Below are 22,956 nucleotides of genomic sequence, written 5' to 3' on the forward strand. Positions count from 1 at the left end.
TGGGCCTGCCTCCTGGAGGGTGAGGGGTGCGGTGGGGGCTTTCGGAACCCGGGGCCGGAGTCCTCGGCTCGCCCACAGCTTCCTCCTGTGGCCCTGGACCGGTCCTGATTTGCCCCCCCCCGCCCGGGAGTGTTTGGATGGACCGCGCGCGTCTGCCCGCGCATCCCAAGCGCTGCAGATGTTGGAATAAGAATTCGCTTTCCCAAGACTTCCTTCCGCGCGGACTCCCGGCTCCGAGCTTTTGCGGGCTCCGGATTCTCTGCGTTAGGTGGCTGCTCCCTCAACTCAGCCCTGGGTTCACTACCTTACCCGCTGCACCCAGGGTGGTGGAGAGGCGAAAGCGCCCACCCAAGCCCTAGGTTCCTGTAGCCCCTGCCTGGGGTGGACTCCGCGGGATCCGTGTCAGCGGCGGAGAGGCTAGGGCTATCAGGGCACTTTTGAACACAGACACCTACTTGAACTTGACTTTTTTGTTTGTTTGTTTGTTTTTTTGATTCCGAAGGTGTGTGGTACCTGGGGCTGATCACCCCTCACTGGCATCTTGCCCTTGCTTTTTCTCCAAATAAGAGCTGATGGATGAATGGTAGAAGTTTAAATGGGAATGTGTATGGAGAGCAGAGGAGAGAGGAGGTGGGGGTCCTAAGAAACCTGGATTGTGTAAACTTTTGATCTGGAAATCCAGGAATCCCGGTGCAAGTTTGATAATCATTGAGAACAGTTGCACGCGTGAAAAACAAACAAGAAAAAAAAATAGTGAACAGATATTTGGGTACCTGGCATTGGAATGGTTAACTGCTGGGAGTGAAAGCAGTCTCATAGATCTCAGTTTTTTTTTACTATGAGTTCACATTGACTGGTATATTTCAGCTTGTTTGGGGTGGGGGTGGGGGGTTAATTACAATAAAGAGAAGTAAGAAAGATTGGAATGCTACCTGCATCTCAATGCCAAGCAAAGAGGCAAAATGTTGCCCTGGAAGATTCGATGACTGTGCTTATATGAAGCGAATTATGAATTGACCAAAAATTATTGCTTCGTTATGGGGTAAAACAGAGGAATGAATTGTAGTGTTTCTAACCAACCTGCTGTTGGCAACCAGATGATATTCTGTGTAATGTACCCACACAGGTCATTTCCTTTACTAGTAATGAAACTAATACGAGTTCCTTCAGAAAGTCCGACATTTACGAGGTATTTTAAACATATCATTGCCACCTAACCACATAGCTTCTGAACTTGCCTTAACTTGCCTTGAAGTTGGCGTGGAACAGTGAAAACTATATGGATAAAATGGAAGCCCATAGCTTTATCTTGACATGATGATGATGTTTTGATCTGGAGCAAAGAGCTCTCAGCCCTTCTTCGGAAGAATGTTTGAAATTGGACCAGAGCAGGCGAACAGAATGCAGCTTTGCAGCCCTGGGTGCTGGCAAAGTCATGGCACTGGCAGGCTACTGCTGTTGGGCTTTTTCTGATGGAGTCCCCAGTCTCCAGAAATTGACCTCATCTAGAGCTCAGGCCTCAGTTGTTCTGTAGGTGTTTAGGAGGGATAGAGCTATTGCTACAATGATTGGAATGAATACCTGAAGAGAATTTTAAATATAATAAAAAGTTAAACATGTTGTCCCCCAACCTTCTTCTGAGATAGGAAACTAAGTAACTTGAAGGACTACAGTCTAGTTCCATGGAAGGGGTGGGGGTTGTCATCTATTATATAAGCAGGACACATGGAAAAGGGTGGTTACTTTTTTCCTTAAACTGAAATAGTGTCATGTTGTATCACCCTGTCAGCATAAGAGGTACTATATCAGCTAGCACAAGTAAAATTAGTTGTAGACCAACTCTCATATATATTTAACACAACTTTCAAAAATGTTAGGAAAGACCTAAAATTGTCACAGCTAGTTACCAAAAGTAAAAAGGATGGGTCTTATTTGTACAAAAGGAAAAATGACATGAAGTTTTGTTGAAAGTTAGAAAAGAAAGTGGTGCTGCATTATGACAAACTTCTTCATGACATGCTGAACAAGATATAGGAATGTACCAGTAAATTCAAAAAAGAGGTTAGCTTTTGCACAGGCTCATGTCAATTGTCCTTGAAGAATAAAAGAGGCATGTGGATTATACAGGTGTGTTTTCTAGTGCAAGAGCTAGAGATTCATGCCAGAAAACGAGAAATCACTTTCAGATTCTCCAAACACATCTTGAGTAATGGGTAGCTTCTTAGCTGTGTGGACTCAATAGAAATGGTTGTACTACTCTCTACGTGTGTTGCTCTTTCCTGTGTACGTTTTTAAGTATCAATGCAAACATTTTTAAAAACAGAAAAATAACTTGCATGCTTCTATTCAGTTTATACCCATCCACTTGTCCTTTAATTCTATATTGTTAATTTTTTTTTAGTTTAATACTGATTTTAATGTAGGGTTAAGCTAATGTACATGTCAGTTCTTATTAGATTTTTTCCCATCTGAAAAAGGAAACATCTTTGTAACTCTTAACAGCAAAAGTGGAGGATAAGTCTTATTCACTTAGGATCAACCAATAAGTTATGTAACAATGCCATGTCATATTAGAGTATGGCTTGAGAAGGAGTAAGACTTAAAAAGAAACATATTTTAAATTGTTGAATTTTCTGATAAGAGGGGGATGGGCTGTTGAATTCTTAAATTCCTGAGTCTTACAAGATGTGGAGACATATTTACAAGTAATAAAAGTTCCTGGTCTTATAATCATTTAAATATGTATATCTATAAAATTACCTAAAAATGGCAATCAGGTGTATGTAAAAATCTTAATTTTTCTCTCTTGAAAGAAGAGTGAACTGCCATCCTAGTCTCTTTATATCCAGAAATATCATAAAAGTTTTGTTTAGCAGAGGTCTCTTTGAAGAGATCGCTTTTGAAGAGATGTCTTTGAGATCTCTCTCAAATCGACACTGGTAACACGGAAAGGAGACAGTGAGAAAATGAAGAAGAAAGTTGATGTGTTAAAACAAGAGAAAAGAATGAATTTCAGAAACAGACCCAGGGAAGGAAAGAGGAATGGGGAGACAGCCAAATGACTTTAGGAAGAGGCCGAATTCAAATGACTGTTTCTTAAGGAAGAGATTAAAGGATCCTTAGGCAAAATGATAATTTCTTAAAATAAATAATTTCTTCTGATTTCATAATAAGTCTCTTATGAAAATGTTTGCAGTGTAAAATAATTTGAAGAGACTTCTATCAATGTGAGGCTAGATGTAATTAAACTCTAAGTATGAGAAGACATAGAAAGAGTGGGAGATGAATGATATAGTTAATATATTCTTAAGAATAAGATATTACTTGTCAGTCACAGTGGAGACATGCAGAGACTTTTAGTTTCCAAATGTCTTGAATCCAGGACTTTAGTTTCTTGCTACTTGCCTTGTCAATTTCTTTTTGGAGCTTAGGGTGTACAATAAAGATAAGTTCCATTTAACCTCACAACTGTCAGAATGGCTATCATCAGTAAGTCAACAAACAAGTATTGGTGGGGATGTGGAGAAAAGGGAACCCTTGTGCACTGTTGGTGGGAGTGCAGGTTGGTGCAGCCACTGTGGAAAGCAGTATAGAGTTACCTCAAAAAATTAAAAATGAAACTGCCTAATGAGTTGCCGATTCCACTTCTGGGAATATATCTGAAGAATCCCAAAACACTAATTTGAAAGAATATATGCAGCCCTATGTTCATTGCAGCATTATTTATAATAGCCAAGATTTAGAAACAGCCCAAGTGCCCATTAGTAGATGAGTGGCTAAAAAAAGCTGTGGAACATTCACATGATGGAATATTACTCAGCCAACAAAAGGAGGAAATCTTACCTTTTGCAACAGCATCGATGGACCTGGAGAGTATTATGCAAAGTGAATTAAGCCAGGCAGAAGAGACAAGTACCATATGATTTCACTCATATGTAAAACCTAATAAACAAAATTAAGTAACAAATAAAATAAAAATAGACTCATTGATATAGAGAGCAGCAGACTGACAGCTAGGGGCAGGGGGAGGGGTTGGGAGACTGGAGAAAAAGGTGAAAGGATTAAGAAAAAGCACACACAAAGCATAAAACCAAAACTCATAGACACTGATAACAGTATGGTGATTACTAAACCAAAAGGGGGGTGAGGTAAGAGGGGACTTGGGGGGGGTTAAAAGTGATGGAAGGACCTGATTTGGGGTGATGAACACAATGAAATATACAGATGATGTAATATACAATTGTACACCTGAAGCCTATATACTTTTATTAACCTATGTCACCCCACTACATTCAATTAAAAAGAAATCAAAATAAAGTCACATGGACTAAACATGACTTGGTCTTCTACCATGTCATGAGAGGTATCTATATCTTCCCTTTGTTCTCTATATTACTACGATCCAGATTTTTTTCATGATTTTGCTATTAATTTTTACATCTTTTATAAAATGTGCCCTCACATTTTTAAAAATCCTTCCTAGTTATAGGGATTCTGTGTAGTAAAAAGTACCAACCATATGTATTGATTGATTTCTCTATCTTCTGTGGCGGTCTGTCAAAACAATTCCTGTACAAAGGAAACGCATCTTCGTTCTAGATAGATTCATTCAAGAAAGTAGAATTAGTACTGAAACTTAAACATGATTGTACGAACATGTCATTAATTAAACTAATTTCATAGTAAATGGAATCAACCTAGTGTGTGTGTGTGTGTGTAAATATAAATATATATGTATAGTATATATAAATATACATATATAATCTTCTTTAAAATGGCTACTTCAGCAAAAATATCTATAAAAACATGAATTTAGCCTGAAAATTGGAGATTTTTAAAATAAACTTTTGTTTTTCAAAATGTAAGACAATAAACAACCCCCCTCACAAAAAGTAAGACAATATATATCTACTTTTGTGATTATTTCTTCCTTGACAAAAATAGGAAATGAAAAAAATGTTAAGAGTTATTTTTCAGCATGCACTATTCTGTTGAATTCATTTCAAATATAATAAATATTTTGTTGTAATAGAATCTGATAGTGGAAGAAATAGATGTCAAAGTACATTTGTGTTTGAAATGCCTGTAATTATAATGAACCAATGCTTATACTTTGAAACAGTATTTTTCATAGCTAGATTACTGAAGCAAAGTTTGCGGACTCTTATAATCAGTTAATCAGAATCTATGTTGGACCAAACTTCTGCCAGGAAATAGTCATGTTTACTTCAGGTAGTTCATAAACTATTCTTACATTCTCTGGAGAAATCTAGCTCCCCACAGTTAATCTAAGAATAATGGCAAACTGCCTTGTTGTACAGAAAGTGCAAACATCAGGATTTGGGGGTTTTGTTTGTTTGTTTGGTAGGAAAGGGAGGACAAGATTAATCTACAACCAACCAAACAGAGAAGAGTCATGATACCTTTTATCCTCTGTGGAGCTACCTTACATTTTCATATGGATTGTTAGTCTCCAAATTTAACCTATACAGCAACCCATTAACCAGAGGCTTAGCAGTGAAATTGGAACATAGCAATCACAAATCTTACCATCTTCAGCCGTTTGAGACATTCTCCAGTTACTCTATTTTGGAAGGTGATATTTTGAGCTTTTTAATTCCTTGGGGGAAAAAAAAGTTCAACTATTTGAACATTAAATACAAATGCATGAACATATCTCTAAAAAATTAATTTGAGCTTTTCAAAAGTTACTTTTTGGACTAATTTACATGTGTGTGCCAATGAATATATTTAATTCACTTGCTTTGGAAAGTATTGTGCTTGCCGTAATATTTACTCACCGTTCTCACTCTACTGTGCTTTCTCACTTGAATAAATGGTAACCTCTCCAAGTACCTCTGAACCCTCTACATTATAAAGAGAGGAAGATTTTGCAATACATCAGAACAAGCAAACTTAGATCTTCAAAATTTATATATATTTTTCATTAGATGTTTTTCTGTTATAAACTGCTGTCACAATTTTAGATCTATATTTTCTCTTCATAAATGATTTGGTGGCCTCCCTTTCCCGCTTGGCATAACTAGAAGGCTGAGTTAGAAAATATGTTTTATTTATTACGCTGTTCTGAATTCAATGATACCAAAATATAGTTTCTCTCCATCCTATTGATTTAGGCTATCTGTATAGAAACCCAATTATTCTGACTAAGCTTCCAGACTAATAATTAATGAAACTGAGTAGTAACTGAAGGGGAACCAAACTATTAGAGAGTAGCCAGTAAGAACTGGTAACAGTTAAACTGATCTTGCATTAAAAACCCATTAGTTGACTTTTATGGTAAAACAATAATAGCATATTTTCCTGAAAGACTTACGTATAACACTTTTATCTATACTTTGTAGAGTAAATCATCTGTGCCTTTTCCATTGTGTCTATAATAACAGGCACATTAAATATATTTGGTAGCAATTATATCTTGATATCCTGGAGTAGCCTAAGAATTTAAAGCACTACTAGAATATGAATACAGCCCTGGCCTGTGTGGCTCAGTTGGTTGGGCATAATCCCAAGCATCTAAAGGTTGTTGATGGGTTCCCAGTTAGGGCACATGTCTGGTTTGGAGCTCGGCCCCTGTTACTGGGCAAGCAGGAGGCAGATGATTGATGTCTTCTCACATTGATGTTTCTCTCCCTCTCCCTCTCCCTCTCCCTCTCCCTCCATACCCAGGTTGCAGGTTTGATCCCCTGTCATGGTGCTTTTCAGAGGCAACATATCGATGTTTCTCCCTCTCCTCCTCCTCCTCCCTCTCCCTCTCCCTCTTCTAAAATCAAGAAAAATATTTTTAAAATAATACAAATGCATACATGCTCTGAATTTATTCATGCTCAAAGATTATTGATTACTTAATTGAAATTAAGATTTGTTGTTTTCTCATTTTATAAAATACTTTTAAAAGTTAAAACACATTCCAAAGTGTTGTTCAAAGTCAAGACATTCCCTCCTTACAGGCTAGACAGAGGGAGTCATTTCAGTGATAACACAGACAACAGGAGTTAGTGTGCTTTCCAACATGACCCTAACAACTTTCTCATGTGATTACCTCAACTTAGTTTTAGTCTGCAATTCACTGTGCAGTTATAGGTTTTAAAAAATGCAATGCTATGATCAGATAAATGGGCCCATTCATTTATTGCTGATTTCTCAGTAGGTCAGATTCTTGTATTATCAGAGCAAAAGGCTAATTTTTAGGTTGGTTCTGCTTATGTTACTTATATCGTTCAATGACTTGGCCACTCATATTTGTGAAATAATTATATATCATCTACATTTTTTCAAATATTCCAAATAGTTGTAAATATATAACAGTGGTCAAAGGTGTCTTTACTACAGAAACAATGAAACATAATTTTAATTAATGATTTCTTAATGTCATCTGTTTAATCTTATTTTTCTCAGCTCTAAGCTTGGATATAGTCATGTATATATAAAAGTTTCCTTTTATAATGTGAATATTATAACTATGTCTTTTACAGAATAGGAGTTGGGAAAGTAGTTTTTCATATGAGAATCTTTCTAATTTTGTTAAGAAAGAAAAAAAATGAAAAACAGAAACTTCTTGAAGAAGATAAGAGCGGTGGCCTTGCTAAGATACCGGTATTACATTTTATCTCACAACGCATTCTTATTAACAGTCGGACATCTCTTCCGGAGTCGCATGCACCTCATTGTCCTGGCTGGCTTAGTCTTCAGACCAAAGACAAGTATTGTTGAAACGCGACCTCATTTTAGTTGAAATACGTTTCTTCTTTAGGTAAGATCAAGGTCCCACAGATCATCTCTTGTCTTATTCTTACAATCAATAGGAAACTTCTTCCTAACTTTCCCACATTGCATTGACATCTTCAAGACTTCCAAGACAGCTGAACTTTAGAAATACGCATACATAATTCCTTAAGAATTTTTCTACCGCTGAGTTTTTCTTTAATGACAATTTGTCATCTTAGCCCTTTCTTCTTAAAATGAGAAAAAGAAAACTAAAAATAGGACAGGGGAGAGGGAAGGAAAACTTAGTTGTGGTTGCTTGCTTTTGAGTGTTCCTAGGGTATTTTAATATACTTGCAAAAGAAGTGAAACTGTAGGTAGAAGGCTAATAACAGAAATGGGTTTAGAATGATGTTATCTTTAGAAATTAGGATATATAAGGAGAGGAAGGACAAAGAGTCTAAGAGAGAGAACATTCACACTAAGAATTTACTTATGCCTCAGTCCACACAGATCAAGTAACTGAGGCAATTAGGAAACCTCACACTTTTGTAAAATATAAATTCTAGAGATTTAAAAAATATTTGGTTTTTAGATTATCTCAAAACTTGTGTGCATTTTTCTAAAGCTTTTAATGGTATATTTTATCAGTATGAAAATGTTAAAATAGCAAATATGTGTCATTAAAATATTTTACTTTATTTAGCTCTATTAATTTTAAGCTCTGGTCCGGGTTTCGGGCTCTATCCCAGGAGGGGACATGCAGGAGGCAAGAAATCCATGATTCTCTCATAGTTCATTCTATCCCTCTCTCTTCTCCCATCCTCTCTCTGAAATCAATAAAAGTATTTTAAAAAATTAAGTATAGTTAAAATGATGTTAGTTCATGGGTGAGATTTTCACCTCATCAGGAGAAGGTATTACAGATCATGTCTAATGGGAACTGTATTTCTGAGATTTTCATTGAAAAATAAGTAAGATTTATAGATAGAATCGCTAACTCAGAATTTAGGTCCTTCTGCTGAGTTTTTATATTGTCATTCTAACACAAACGCTGGCTAGCAGTTCACCAGTACCAGGTTAAGGGACCATAATACTAGTGTACTAGTGGCATATAGTTCTTACTTGGGAGAGAATACGGTGTCTATCTAACATTGACCAACATTAAAAAGAGGGACACTTAAAACAACCATTTTACTTCTGTCCATTTTAGGATTACATTCTATTCTATAGTTCTTTACCTTACTAGGGTGTTTTCTTCCTGTTTATACTTGCTAATGATTGTCAAATTTTTGAAATTAATTCTGATAATACTAAGTATCAAAATCTTAGCACTTTTTCCACTCCCCTTGTTGTTCTCATTGCTGAGAGAACATAAGGTTATGAAAGGCATAAGAATTTTATCTTGTGTGTATTTTCTTCCAGATGCCTGTGAAAACCCCTCCATAACTTTATAGAAAACTGTTCCAACCAACTCTGAAAAGAGAGACATAGCAGTGTTCTTAACACCTTCCATGACTACAAGGAACATAATGTATGTGAAAACACACTGCAGCATATAATGCATTATATAAATAGCCATTATTGATTTATACCATTAATTGAATATATATTGCTAATAGCAGCAGATATCTCTTACATTTTCAGGATGCTTTAACTTTTTTAACAACTTTTTCTTACTAAAATTATATGATCTCTAAAGCAATCTTTGTGGTTGGCAGTCATTCATTTATTTTTTTACCCATTGAACGAAGTTGAGTAAACATCTATTGGGTGCTGTTCTAGGTGTTGGGAATGAAGCAAGTGAGCAAGTTTGACAATGAAATTGGCCTGAAGGGGCTTACATTTTCATGTGAGATGAGGCAGACAATAAACCCAAAAAATAAACTAGTAAGTAGTATCTTGTGCTAAGAAGAAAGAAAAAGAATGTAATGTAATTGAGAGACATGGTCTGAGGATTGATGGTTGTAGTCACAGAGGGCCTTTTTGAGAAGGGTGACATTTGCTGAGACCACAGTGATAAGAGGGAGCAAAACAAGCTGTGCGTACTTCTGAAGGAGGAGCTTTCCATACTCACCCTTGAGAGGAAGCTATGAATTTGTCATTTTAGAGAAAGAAGGAGGTCTGTGTGTCTGAAGGGAACTGTGTTTGGGAGAGAGGCGCGGGGAAAGGCAGAGTTATAATGAAGCAATAATTGTTAGGTAGAACCATGCAGATCAAGGTGAAGCATGCGAATTTTGTTCTTATTACAATAGGCAGCAATTGATATCTAATCAGACGTGATATGACACAACTTAATTATTTAAGAGATCATGTTCCCTGAAGAATGGAGGAGGACAAGAAGGTACATAGTGATCCAGGTAAGGGATTATGATAATTGTCCTGGAGAGAGACGTTGGTGGCTTCAATAAGGGGTAGCAGTGAAGGTAAGGAAAAGGGAGAAGAGTGACTCACAATTTTAATTTAGGAAGATATTTTTTATAACAATTGAATTTAGCAACATTCAATATATTAGGAGGATAAGGCATGACATAAAATCTCAAATTATTCTCTTTGTTGGTTAGGGTTAACATACGAGGTTATTTAAAAATGAATGTGTTCTGTTTTGCAGCACCTCTGATGGATTTGTATGAAGCATGTTTCCCAATATAAGGTGCATGGACCCCCCCATCTTGCTCGCCTCTTATCACCTTTTCCCTATTTCAGAATTATTAGTACTGTCTTCTCCATTATCCCATAGTACACGAACCATTTCTGTAGAATGGAATTGATAGAGTCTGACTCACAGTATTCTTTGGGGATTGAGTTAAAATAAAGCACTCAGTGTTTTAAGCATTGGTAAATATGGCAGCAGTAATTTTTCTGCGATTTCTACCACTCCAAGCCAGTATCACAGCAGAAGGAATAGGCACTGGCTTATGTGAAGACACATTTGTGTTTGTTTGTTTTTCTTGAGGAAGTCATCAGTGTTTTCAAGGAAGAACTTCTGTTTTATTGTCCCCAATCCTCAGAAAACTGTTTGCTGTTAGTCAAGTTCCACTTATGAATAGTTGATTAAAGGGAAGAAATTATAAGAGAGCTGCTATTGGCTATATTCATTACGCTCCCTGGAAATCCAAGGAAAACTTTAGAAAAAAATAGGGTTGTGATGAGTAACGGAGAGCCTTCTGGCTAAGAGGTATTCTTCTTGGCCAATCAGGGCCCTTGGCTTATTCTTCTGTATTTATCCACACATTCACTGACTAAATGTTATAGTAACTACTATTTTCCAGTGAATGTCATTTATAGACTGAAGGAAGAAACAACTAAACCACAAACACCAGAACAAGCAATAAAACACTAGTTTAATAATTGTATGAATTTGGAGTTTCAGGGTAAGTTTGCTTATGGCTACAAAACCAAGCCATTTGGGTCTACTGAGTTCTTGTTGGTCTTAAAAGGAAAAAGTAAGTAGAGAATGAGAGAAGAGAGGCTCTATAAAACTGTTGTAAGAGAAAAAAGTACCAGAGCCCAGAGAATTTGTGAGAAAGAAGAAAGCAATGAAGTTTTTGAAGAAACTATGTTTACTATTAAACTGAATGGGTTACTTTAGGCCCTAAGTTATTTGCCGATTATTTGGGATTTGGTTCCATTTATTTATTTATTGCTCCTTTTCTCGCTCAGCTCTCTCTTCTGTTATGTACTTTGATAAAAAGTCAACTTTAGTTTCAAAATTTGATATTCAAATCTGCATTCCAAAGTACAGATTTAGCCCCCAAAATATTCTCACTCAGTTTCTTTTTCAGTTTACAGGCCATCTCGTGCCAAACATCAACCATTTTTGATACTATTTATTTTATACCAGGAGCAGCAGCATTGTGGAGGAAATATTTCATCGCATCCAGAGAAATTACCTTGAAAAGGCTACATGATCAATACAAGTACTGTTTTAAAAGATTACCTAACCTGCTTTCTTAGTTTTCAAACATGTTATGTTTTTAGATTTAAGAAAGGAAGACATATACCAAACTGACATTAGGTGAAAATAAAGAGATTTAAAGCTCAGGAATTTAAAGTTTTAGAAATACTTAAATAAGCTACTAAAGTTAAAGATCTCAACCAATTTATTTGTAGTATAAAGAGCTTACATGTGATTTAGCAGACATTTGCAAGATGCCTGTACAGAAATTGAATTTGCCTGTGACTTTGAGTTCAGTTCATTTTTCATTCATGTTGCCTTAAAGCGCCTATAATAATTTGGTTCCCAAAATTTCAGTACTAAAATCAACATAATGCCTAGAAATAAGTTAAATATGAAATAAACACCAAAAATTTTATTAAATTTCAGAATGGCAGACAAAATGAAATTTGAGACTGGAAGATTTTGCATTAATATTGAATTTGGAACTCACCGTAAATTCGTTTGCTGTACTTTAGCAGAGGGGTGCCAGAAAGTTTGGGAATACGTAAATTAATCTGAGTAATTGAAAACAGCAGGAAGGGGAAGGGTCACTTGTATATGTGTGAGTACAAGGAATGATTTATGTTCCCCGACTAGGACTCTGCTCACACCGCACAGAGGTCTGCTGAATGGCTTTTTTTCCCCCCTTCCATAGGATAAGCACTATGAGAAAAGGTTCAAAATGAGTATAAGGGAGTTATTTATACTTTATGTAAAGTGAAAAATAAATACTGACTACATGCTCAGAATCAAAGGCATTTGGGCAGGATATGTTGTGACCCCTTGGAAGAGACTTAAAAACCTGCTAGGAAGAGCCAAAGAAAACAGACAAAACTTATTCAGACAACAGTTAAGCTGGCGAGGCACCTGACAAACGTAGCAATTGCAAGAAAATCGCTTAAGTCAAAAATAAACTTTCAGAGATTGAAGCTACCAGAGTTCACCAAGATTTAGAGATGAATGCCAAAGAGGATTAGCAAAGCTCTCTTCCCTTTGAAATACAACAGTAATGGCTCTAACGGCCTGTCTCAAACCCATGCTCGAGGGTCGCTGTGTAAGTGAGAATAGAGCTCAACATACAGTAAGGATAATAGCATTTTCTTACAAAGGAGGACTACATATAAAGGAACCTGAGACAAGAATCCTGCCCTTTCCCCCTCCCTTTTGCAGGCAAGAGAAAATGATAGGTGGTGCTTCTTTTATAGTTAAACTGAGGGAAATGCATAGGCCAGGGCTTCTGAGGTCCCGAGATTCAGAGAAAAGGCTGCTTAGATTTCTTTGCTCATCATTTTAAGTAATGGCACTCAGACAAGTTTGACTGACCTTTATGAATTTTTACAAACGCGAGAGCATTCAGTACCCAGGCTGGTCAAAAGGAGCTCCGGGTGACATGTACATCAGAGAACACCCACACTGTCTAAGGGGACAGCTGATATTCAACTGGAGCAGTTTGTAGCCTTGTATGAATGTGGCCTGAGGGTAGCTGGACCTTTAGATAATTCAAGGGAGGCCTGGAATTTGGATTTTTATTCAGAATGCTCTAACTTTTAAATCTTGCCCCTCAAGATAAAAACAAAACAAAACAAAACAAAAACACAAAGAAATAATCTGTGGGGGGGGTCAGACACAGGAGCTGACAGATTTAACACTAGGCTGTCAGCATGGGACTCAGTATAGAGTCCCTTAGTTGCAGAAATCCACAGAAGGTTGCACTGGGTAAGAGTGAAAAGACATTTTACTTGGTGCATTGCAGACAAAAGGTGGCCCTAGAGAGCTGAGCATAAGGCCCTGAAATTTTGAGTGCATTATTGTTGCAGGTCATGGCTTTGGGAGAAGGAGACCAAGGTGAATTTAAACAGGGCACAGCCTCCACAACTTCCTCTCCCCTGTGGGACATAAAGGCAGAATCAAGGGAGAAAGCAGGTATAGAGAAAAGTCTTAAAGACTCAGAAGAGAGTTAGTAGTGATATGAGGCCCAACAGAGACTTGGGATAGGAACATGCCACCAAAAGTCATCTAAGCAAGAGAGCTCTGCTAATAATGGTGAGGAAATGCTATACGGATTATTTCAGTCAGCTTCGGAACTGCAGGCAGCTCATGAAAATTATTCTGCGCAATAAGGAACAGCCACATGACGAAAATAATATTGCTGGGCTACACACAGATCATTATGGAAATGTGGAAAGAAAAAAAAAGACAAGACCAAAAAGGAGAAGAAAAATACAGTGAAATGAAGATGGCAGAGATATGATCCTGATGAGTAGACACATTCTCATGCTGAGGCACAAATGGGATCACATTTAGGTTTGCGTTTCATCTTCTTTCCTTGGGAAAGCTGTGACTTAAAGCCAACTGCGTGCTCGATTACCACAGGTTGTCTTTAGATTCCATACCTGTGCTCACATAAGATTAATATAACCAAGCTGACTGTGCGAACCAGTTAGTTTTTTTTTAAAAACAATTTTTTCAACTTTTTTATTTGAAATAATTGTAGTCTTACAGAAAATGCATACAACGAGTGCAGAGAGTTCCCATATACCCTTCACTCAGCTTTCCCCAATGTTAACATATTGTATAGCTATAAGACAATTATAAAAACAAAAAGTATATGTTAGTATAATGAATATTATCACCTAAACTATAGACTTTATCTGAATTTGCCCACCAATGACCAGCTCTATCCTGGCATCCTGTTCAGGATTCAGTGCTGCATTAATTTGCCATGTCTCCTTAGACCTCCAATCCGTGACAATCCTTGGCTTTAGTTTGTGTTCATGACCTGGGTTCATTTGAAGAATCCTGGTCAGTTTTTTTTTTTTAGAATGCCCCACAATTTGGGTTTGTGTGATATTTTCTCAAAGTTATACAATTTTAGCAAGAATATCACACAAGAAATGGGCCCTCCTCAGTGTACTGTAGCAGGAGACACACGTCAATATGTCTTCTTATTAGTGATGTTAACCTTGATCCCTTGGGTGAAGTGGTGCCTTCCTCGTTTCTATTTGAATTAATTGGAATTCTTCTGCAAAAAACACACAACTGTTCTTATTTATATATGAATGTTAGTATAGATTCACAGATTTTTTATTACTTGTTATAATCCACTGTTGTCATTATTTATTTTCTTGCTCAAATGTTTCCACCTTTACCTATTGGTTGCTCTTTCAGATTGGCTTCTTTGCTCTTTGACATATCACCATCCTTTTGTGAGCACATTGTTACTTTCTGTCACAGCCAGATGGTTCAAGCTTTTGTATTTTCTCTAGGAATTTCATATTATATAGAAACTGCAAAACAACAATTCTGAATTAGAATTATTATAGTGATGATGCTTATTAAGGCATTCACAATTTCACTGTCCCCAAAGTTTCTAAAGAAAAAGGTAAAGACATTTTATAAAATCAACGGGCTTTTATTGATCTTTTGTTAGAAAACTGTTAAGGACTTTAAGAAAAAGCATCTCTGTCCTGAAAGTCTAATTTAGATAAGAGGCATTATGGAAGCGTAAGCAAATCCCATAAGGGATAATTTGATCAAACCTGGCAGGAGAGGCCAGAGGATGGTAGTGATTCCATGTCTTGTCTTTTGAATGGGGATTGGACAGAAAAGAATATGCCAGATATAGAGAATGGCTTTTATATTTTGGATTATTATTGATCTATTGTTAGTGTCCAGACTACTATATTGAGAGAGATTCTACAGCTGAGTCTGGATTCTTTAGTAAGGGCACAATGATAAGTTAGCGGTGTTTTTAATGATAAAAGCCAAAAGACATATAGGCCTACTTACTCACCATTTGTGGTTTGGTTAGCACAGTAAGAGTCTCCAGTAATTGCCATTAAAAACCGATAGTTTCTGTCCATGGTCCAGAATTCCCAATGAACTAATTGGTAAAATCCCAACAAATGAAACAAGCATGGCTTTGTATGAAAAAAACTCTCTGGAATATTCTCAAAGGGCCTAACATATCCACTTTTTCAAAGGACACACTTTTTTTAATTTCCTTGCTTTTTTACTGTCATCTGTGAGCACCACATTGCTGTTTTTTTTGTTTTGTTTTTTAACTCTTTCTGGTTGTCTTGCTCTTCATGATCATTTTTAGTTTCTCCTAACTTTGAAATTACCATTTTTTTTTTCTCACTGTAGTATTCTCCCTTACCTGCAAACAGAGAGCCAAACACAAACTCACAGCCAAAGACTCGGATTTATCTCAGGTGTTTGGATATATCCAGTTTTAATGGTGTATTGTCTAAAAAATATAGATATGAGATTACTGATCTGACCAACAGTTTGGCTTCTGATAATAGCTCTGGTAAGGTAGTGAGAAACAGAGATAGTTGGAAAGCAATGTAACACCCATATTGATTTTTTAACAACTTAATACATTTTAGGAAACGATCCATCTAAAAGGCATTATGCCTTGCTGAGAAAAGCTGTACACTGGGAACCGGGAGAGTGGGCTCAATTCCCAGCTCTGCATCTGACTCACTCTTTGTCCTTGGGCAAGTCACTTAGCCCCTCTCTGTGACTACTTCCTGCCTGGTCAAACAGGAGGATAATACAGGCAGGCTCCCACCTCACCAAGATGTGTTGAGGCTGCGCTCGGTAACCACTGAAGGGATCTTTCTTCACCTTCCTTGCTAATGACAGTCTTATTTTTTTTTTATCAGCATCTAGTTTGATTAAATTTTGCATTAAGAGCATGGCACTACAGCTGACTTCTAAGAATCCTTTAATTCACTCTGTAGTACATATCGTTTTGTGTTAAGGCACTCATTGCTAGGAGGACTTGTGGATCTGTGTGTACAAAAATATCTGTTGTCTCAATCTACTTGAGTGCCAACTATGGAGTCTTGTACTGAGCATTGCTGAGCCCATTGAGAAAGTAGAGTATGGAACCCTGAGGAGAAGAGGCTTACAGATAACAAGCTGCTAAAGGATGTTGCCTAGCAATATTTATTCAAAAATGCTATTGCTAAGGTTAGAGTTTCGACAATAGGGCAATCTACATAGGCTGGAAAATCACAGAGCAATGCCTGTCAACTATGGAGTCTTGTACTGAGCATTGCTGAGCCCATTGAGAAAGTAGAGTATGGAACCCTGAGGAGAAGAGGCTTACAGATAACAAGCTGCTAAAGGATGTTGCCTAGCAATATTTATTCAAAAATGCTATTGCTAAGGTTAGAGTTTCGACAATAGGGCAATCTACATAGGCTGGAAAATCACAGAGCAATGCCATGGAACAGATGAACAAATGCCTCTTACTCTATCACATCTTCCCTGATTCCTCCAGCAAAAATGACCTCCTTCATCTTCCTCCCTTTTCTTTGATCTTGCTGGCTCATTTTACCTTTCTGTAGTTTTCCATAAATATCTTTTAATCTTTTTCTCTTTTAACTAGTAGGATGGATCGTGCATTGTTTTTGGTTGTTATTTCTCTTAATTTTCCCTTCCTATTGAGAGTAGCCCTTCATATGGTTTTTATTATCTTGATCTTTTGAAATGATCCTGCCAATTGTAGAATATCCTATATTCTGAAATTGTCTTATTTCCTCATTATTTCATCTCCTTTGGTCCTGGATCACCACTATTTTACATAAACTGGCTATTAGATCTACAGGCTAGGCTGGATTCAAATCCAACATTTCTGGACAGAACACTTCCTAGGTTATATTAGATATCTGAATACTTAATAGCTGTGGTGTTAGATATTTGTGTACAAAGTGGAATTAATAATGCAGATGATAGGAGAAGCGAAAAGGGCACTTCTGCTTTGCTGTAGTGCTCAGGGGCAACATGGTGTAGCATTGTGAAAGAAAAAGCTTTGCACTTATTTGCTGTATCACCTTTGATCAATTACTTTATCTCTTCAGGTCTCATTTTCCTTATCTATGAAATGGGGATAGTGATATCTATTATAAGCACTCAAAGTTTTGAGAAAATACTGAAGTGCCCTGTTTACAGTAGGTACTCAATTAATGGAAGTTTACTAGCACCAGTAGTAGTAACAATGGTTGTATTTGTAGTATTCTGTCATATATTTTTGTATGGTGAAAATATTTAAGAATGGCATTTATTATATGAACAGAAAAGCAATACTGTTTATCTCAGAATTCCCATTTTAACAGATGAACTTTTCCTGGTTCTTTGTTAGTTTGATTGTTGGTTGTTAGGTTGTTTGTTTTAATATGGCTCCATGTGGTGTGATGTAAATGGAAGATACCATTCTTAAATCCTTTCCAGAATAAAGTAGGTTTAAATAATCCAATAAACCAAGTTAAAACATTATCCAAAAGGCTCTCTCTGTAAACACTCTCAGAATGCCTTGGGATCATCTTGTCCTCCCCACCACTCCAATGCAAGGAGAGAAAAGTACACACAAGGACCAGGAACCTTGACTTGAGCTGTTCCCAGTATTTGCAAAACACCTTTAGGGTTGAGGTTAAGGAATTCAATTTCCAAGTCAGTCAATTTGATTGCAATCTGAGCTTCCTTGCTTATTAGCTGTGTAACATTGGCCATGACACCTAATTGCTCTGATACGCTGCATGCTTGAGAGAAAAGCTCAAAGGGATGTAGTAAATATAGAATCTATACATATAAAAAGCTAATATGCTAAGTGTCCCTCCGTCCGAACAGTCGCTATGAGGCACAATGACCACTAGGGGGCAGATGCTCAATGCTGGAGCTGCCAAGCTGCAGTGACTTGGTAGTGGTGGTTCTGGGGTGATGCACTGCTGGGGTCCAGCCCCAGCGGGTCCAGGGGTTCCCAAAGGTGTGGACGGAGTCGGCGAGGAAGGAAAGACATGGAGGCAGTGTTCAGGTGATCATCATAGCCAGGTTTCTCTTCTTTATTGTCATCTAACATCTGTATTTATACTATTTGGTCCCAATCCTATCCATACTATACAAAAGGCCAGGAGGCTTCCCATCTCCATCCAAAGGTTACTCTATTGTTCCACTAAGCTACAAGGAAGTAACTGAAGGAGGTCACTCCAAGCAAAGATCAAAGCGACCAACCACCCTTCTGACACTCAGTTAAAGGGTTTACTGATAAAAATCTTCACCTGGGGAAACAACCTTTCTTGGGGAGCGTTAAGAGGGGGAGCACACATATTAAGAACAGTATGCCATATACGCCAGGTCCCTTGAAACATAAGCTGTGCAGATGTTTCTTCCCTGCAGCGACTGCGTCAAGCAGCAAGGGTGGATCGGCTTCCAGCAATGCACCCCAAAACCCGAGAGGAGGGAGCCTGATTCCTCGCAGGGCCACACAATTCCACCTTCGGCCGTGGGTTATGTTGTTGCTGGGGCACAGTTGGCCCTGAATCTGGTTTACGGCACACTTGCGTTAGCGTTCCACACTCTGTATGACAGCAACTTTACAGAGTGCCCTCTCGTACTCTGAGACCCCTTGGGGAATGTCGGAGAGCCAGTTTCGGCCTGATCCCTGCAGGCCAGGCCAAGGGATCCCACCTGCCAGAGGGACCCCGCTCACTCCGTAGATGTCTTTCAAGCCACTGTGGCTGGCCAGGGAGGGACTGTGGGAGGTTGGCTGTGTCCGGCCCATCTTGCCCAGTCCCGCCCCGCTGGCCACCTTCTAATTAATTTCCTTTCGATGTGCACGAATCCATGCACTAGGTCACTAGTAGAGATCTATAAATCTCCAACTTAAAATCACTGTTTCGTACATGCTAGGAATGATTATAATTGTATTACTGTGCACATTTACTGCCCAAGGTGGGCAGTTATTAATACTTGGAAAGCAGTGAAGTTCTAGTAGGAAAGACCAGGGCTGTTGCAGAGTCTCCAAGGAACCAGGGACCAATGACATCTAGACTTACTCTACTTACCAAACTCTGTGCTCTAGTCTGGGGTAGCATTTGCTTAGACTGGGTTCCTTTTGTTAATTAGCACAATGTGCCATGTGGGCTATTGCTGCCCTACAAGGGAAGCAGAGAGAATTGCAGGTGCAAAATTAGTGAAGAGCAAGAGAACTGACTGCCAGTGCGGTCCTGTAATTAAGTGTAGTTAATACAAGATGAGCTCTTGAACAGTAAGACATGCAGAAGATGTTGTTCTTTATAATTCACTGAATCCAAGGTGGATTTTATAAAGCTGTCTCTAAAAGAACCATCCAGAAATTTCTAAATAGAATTAATGAGCTACTTTACCAAGGAGAAAAGATACTTGTAGAGGGGATACATTACAATACAGGTTCTCACACTCTCTTCTGAGGGTAGTCACTTGACATATAGCTTATTTTTTTCTTCAAGTATTTAAAACAACATTTTGAACATGTTAGAACAGAGTTTCTCCCACTACCTGCAGACTCACTGGTGCTGCTTCAAGTCATGGCTTTGCTTTCACGCTGTGTGTCCTGCCGGGATACACTGCTGTGTTGAATCTGAAAAGAGAAAGAAAAATTATTGGCAATCTGGAACACTTTTCTGATCTTCAGGATGTTACTAGAATAGCATTTTTTTAAGCTTCTATGGGTTAAAAACAAAGGTTTTCAAGTTTTTATTATTTATTTTTACTAATACAAGGCTTTTGCATTTATATGCTTTAAAAAATAAGCAGGTGGGAGCGGTAGGGGAAAAATCTGTTGCTTTTTTATGTGCCACAGTATTACTATGCTTCTTGAAACAACACTATTTTTTTTTCCTCAGGAAGAATGATGTGATTGTATAATACCAAGTCCATGTTCAATACTTCTAAGTGATAAATTTACATAAAGGATAGTTTGCTTTCTGATCAGAGTCTGTGTGCTAAAGATTTTCTGTCAGAGACTCAGAGTGAAGACTAAAATCAAGGCTTGTTTTTGTGTCTTTTAATGCTACACATATCATTCGGTAAGGCTTTTGAAAATGACCAAACCAGATATCACTTTTCAATGTTGACACTGTACTTTGCTGATACTATTGTTTCCCCTTCAGGTAGGGGAATTGTGAGGAATGCCTGATGGCCATAATGTTTTCTTTCTCAGGAATAACTAGCTACTCTTTACATAAAATAACCTTAAAATTAAAAAATATATATTTTCCATTATTTCTGTCTTTTTAAAAACAAAAAATATCATACTTGGCTTTCTTGCAAAGCTATAAAAACAAGTATGTCTAGGCAGAATATTAATTCCATGCTTCTTTAACTAAAGGGACATCATTTATTAGCTAAAGCAAATACTTGAATAATTTTTATATCTTTTAAGTGGATAGATATTCTCAAAAATTATTCCTCTTGAAACCAGAAGATGACCCCGTAAAGTAAGCATTACTAATAGTAGCAACCAAGAACATAGGGACTGTCCAAGTTATGCTATTTTATTATGCTATTGTATTTTCTACATGATGAATTCAAGCCATGTCCCAATATTGTAGAAATAGGAGAAAAAGACATTAAAACATTTAAAGAACATAGGGACTGTCCAAGTTATGCTATATTGTAGAAATAGGAGAAAAAGACATTAAAACATTTCGAGGGTGTTAAAGTGAGTTAACATCATAACCACCAACTGTCAGCAGGCTTTGGGGGGCCAGCAGGGAGCCATGTTTATGCCACATAATGGATGTGTGGTCACGGATCTCATTAAGCAATAACAATCTTTGGGAAACAGTTGTTCCCTCCCAAAGTTTCCTAGTGCACTGAGGTTTATGCTGTTTATAGGTCATCATGCTCTTTTCTTGAGTCTTTTTAAGCTGAGTTTGTGTGAAACAGAAGAATCCTCTCAAATAAAAATCAAGATATTTATCTCTCAGACACCCTTTGAAAAGAAAAACCACTGATTTAGACTCACGAGGAAAGTTCTTGGGTGAGCACTGTTTCTGTGATAAACTCTCCTGAGATAAGGAGATACTCCCCCACTGGAAGTATTCCCTTGGCTACTCCTGGAGGCCTTTCGAGGAATATGCAAATGAGCTGACTCCCATGGCCTTGGTGGATACATTCTACCAGCCAATTTTAGTCAAAGACTGGAATAGAAAGAATAGTCACTAGGTCGAGCTCTGATGTGTGGACAATGCAGGCATCTATAGGGTGCTTTTGTCCCTTTATAAAATAATTAATTTATTCTGTTACTGTATCTATATAATAGAATGAGAAGTGATTGGAAGCTGATGGAAAAATGCACTAGTAATAAGTAAAAGAGGATATTTGAAAAACAAAAAAATCCCCAACCACTTGGTAGTCAATGAAAAAGTATGGAATGTCCAAGTGTCCTCATCTCACTTTGCCAGTTTTCAGTCTTTTGTCCTTACGATTCTCATAAAGCCTATGTTTCCTAAAGCAGTTATAGGAAATTAAAACAATGGTTCCATGAACTAATCATTAAAGTAGCAAGGACTCTAAAAATGTGAATTCTATAATTATTCATTGATTGATATTTTTTCCATAAGGGAGGAACAGTAGTCAATACTTAACTGAATTTCTTTTTCTTTTTTTTAAAATATATTTTATTGATTTTTTTACAGAGGAAAGGAGAGGGATAGAGAGAAACATCGATGAGAGAGAAACATCGACCAGCTGCCTCCTGCACACCTCCTACTGGGGATGTGCCCGCAACCAAGGTACATGCCCTTGACCGGAATCGAACCTGGGACCTTTCAGTCCGCAGGCCGACGCTCTTTCCACTGAGCCAAACCGGTTTGGCTATTTTTCTTTTAAGTTATTGAACATTGACTGATCAATTACTTGCAAATACACTCTTAGCTTAGAATATGAAAAGACAGACCATATTGCTTTATTTTTTTTTCAGTTAGACTTGAATCTAGAATTGTAATTCCACATGGAATTGAAAATGAAAAGCTTACTTGAGAAAAATAATTTAGGATAATGATAGAGACTTAAAATCATAGGTGAAGTCACTTCAGAAATTGTATCTACTTGATTGTTTATGGAAAGTTCCCTGTAAATTAATTTTTATATTTGAGCCATATTATGTGCCGAGCCAGCTCAGCCAAAGGTTTGAAAGCCTGAGTGAGGGTGGCGGAAGGATGAAGAAATGACAGAGAATAAGCTGGGTCTAGGTCAGTGGTTCTCAACCTTCCTAATGCCTCGACCCTTTAATAGAGTTCCTCATGATGTGGTGACCCCCAATCATAAAATTATTTTTGTTGCTACTTCATAACTGTAATTTTGCTACTGTTATGAATCGTAATGTAAATATCTGATATTCAGGATGTATTTTCATTGTTACAAATTGAACATAATTAAAGCATAGTGATTAATCACAAAAACAATATGTAATTATATATGTGTTTTCCGATGGTCTTAGGCGACCCCTGTGAAAGGGT

General features: G+C 37.5%; 1 protein-coding gene across 1 annotated transcript in view; it reads left to right on the forward strand.

Annotated features, from left to right (window-relative positions):
* LRP1B (low density lipoprotein receptor-related protein 1B) overlaps nt 1–22,956 on the forward strand; it is a 1,756,854-nt gene that overhangs the window by 1,239 nt on the left and 1,732,659 nt on the right. The gene's annotated exons all lie outside the window — the stretch shown is intronic.

Source organism: Myotis brandtii, unplaced genomic scaffold (assembly GCF_000412655.1).
Source record: "Myotis brandtii unplaced genomic scaffold, ASM41265v1 scaffold493, whole genome shotgun sequence".
Lineage (NCBI taxonomy): Eukaryota > Metazoa > Chordata > Mammalia > Chiroptera > Vespertilionidae > Myotis > Myotis brandtii.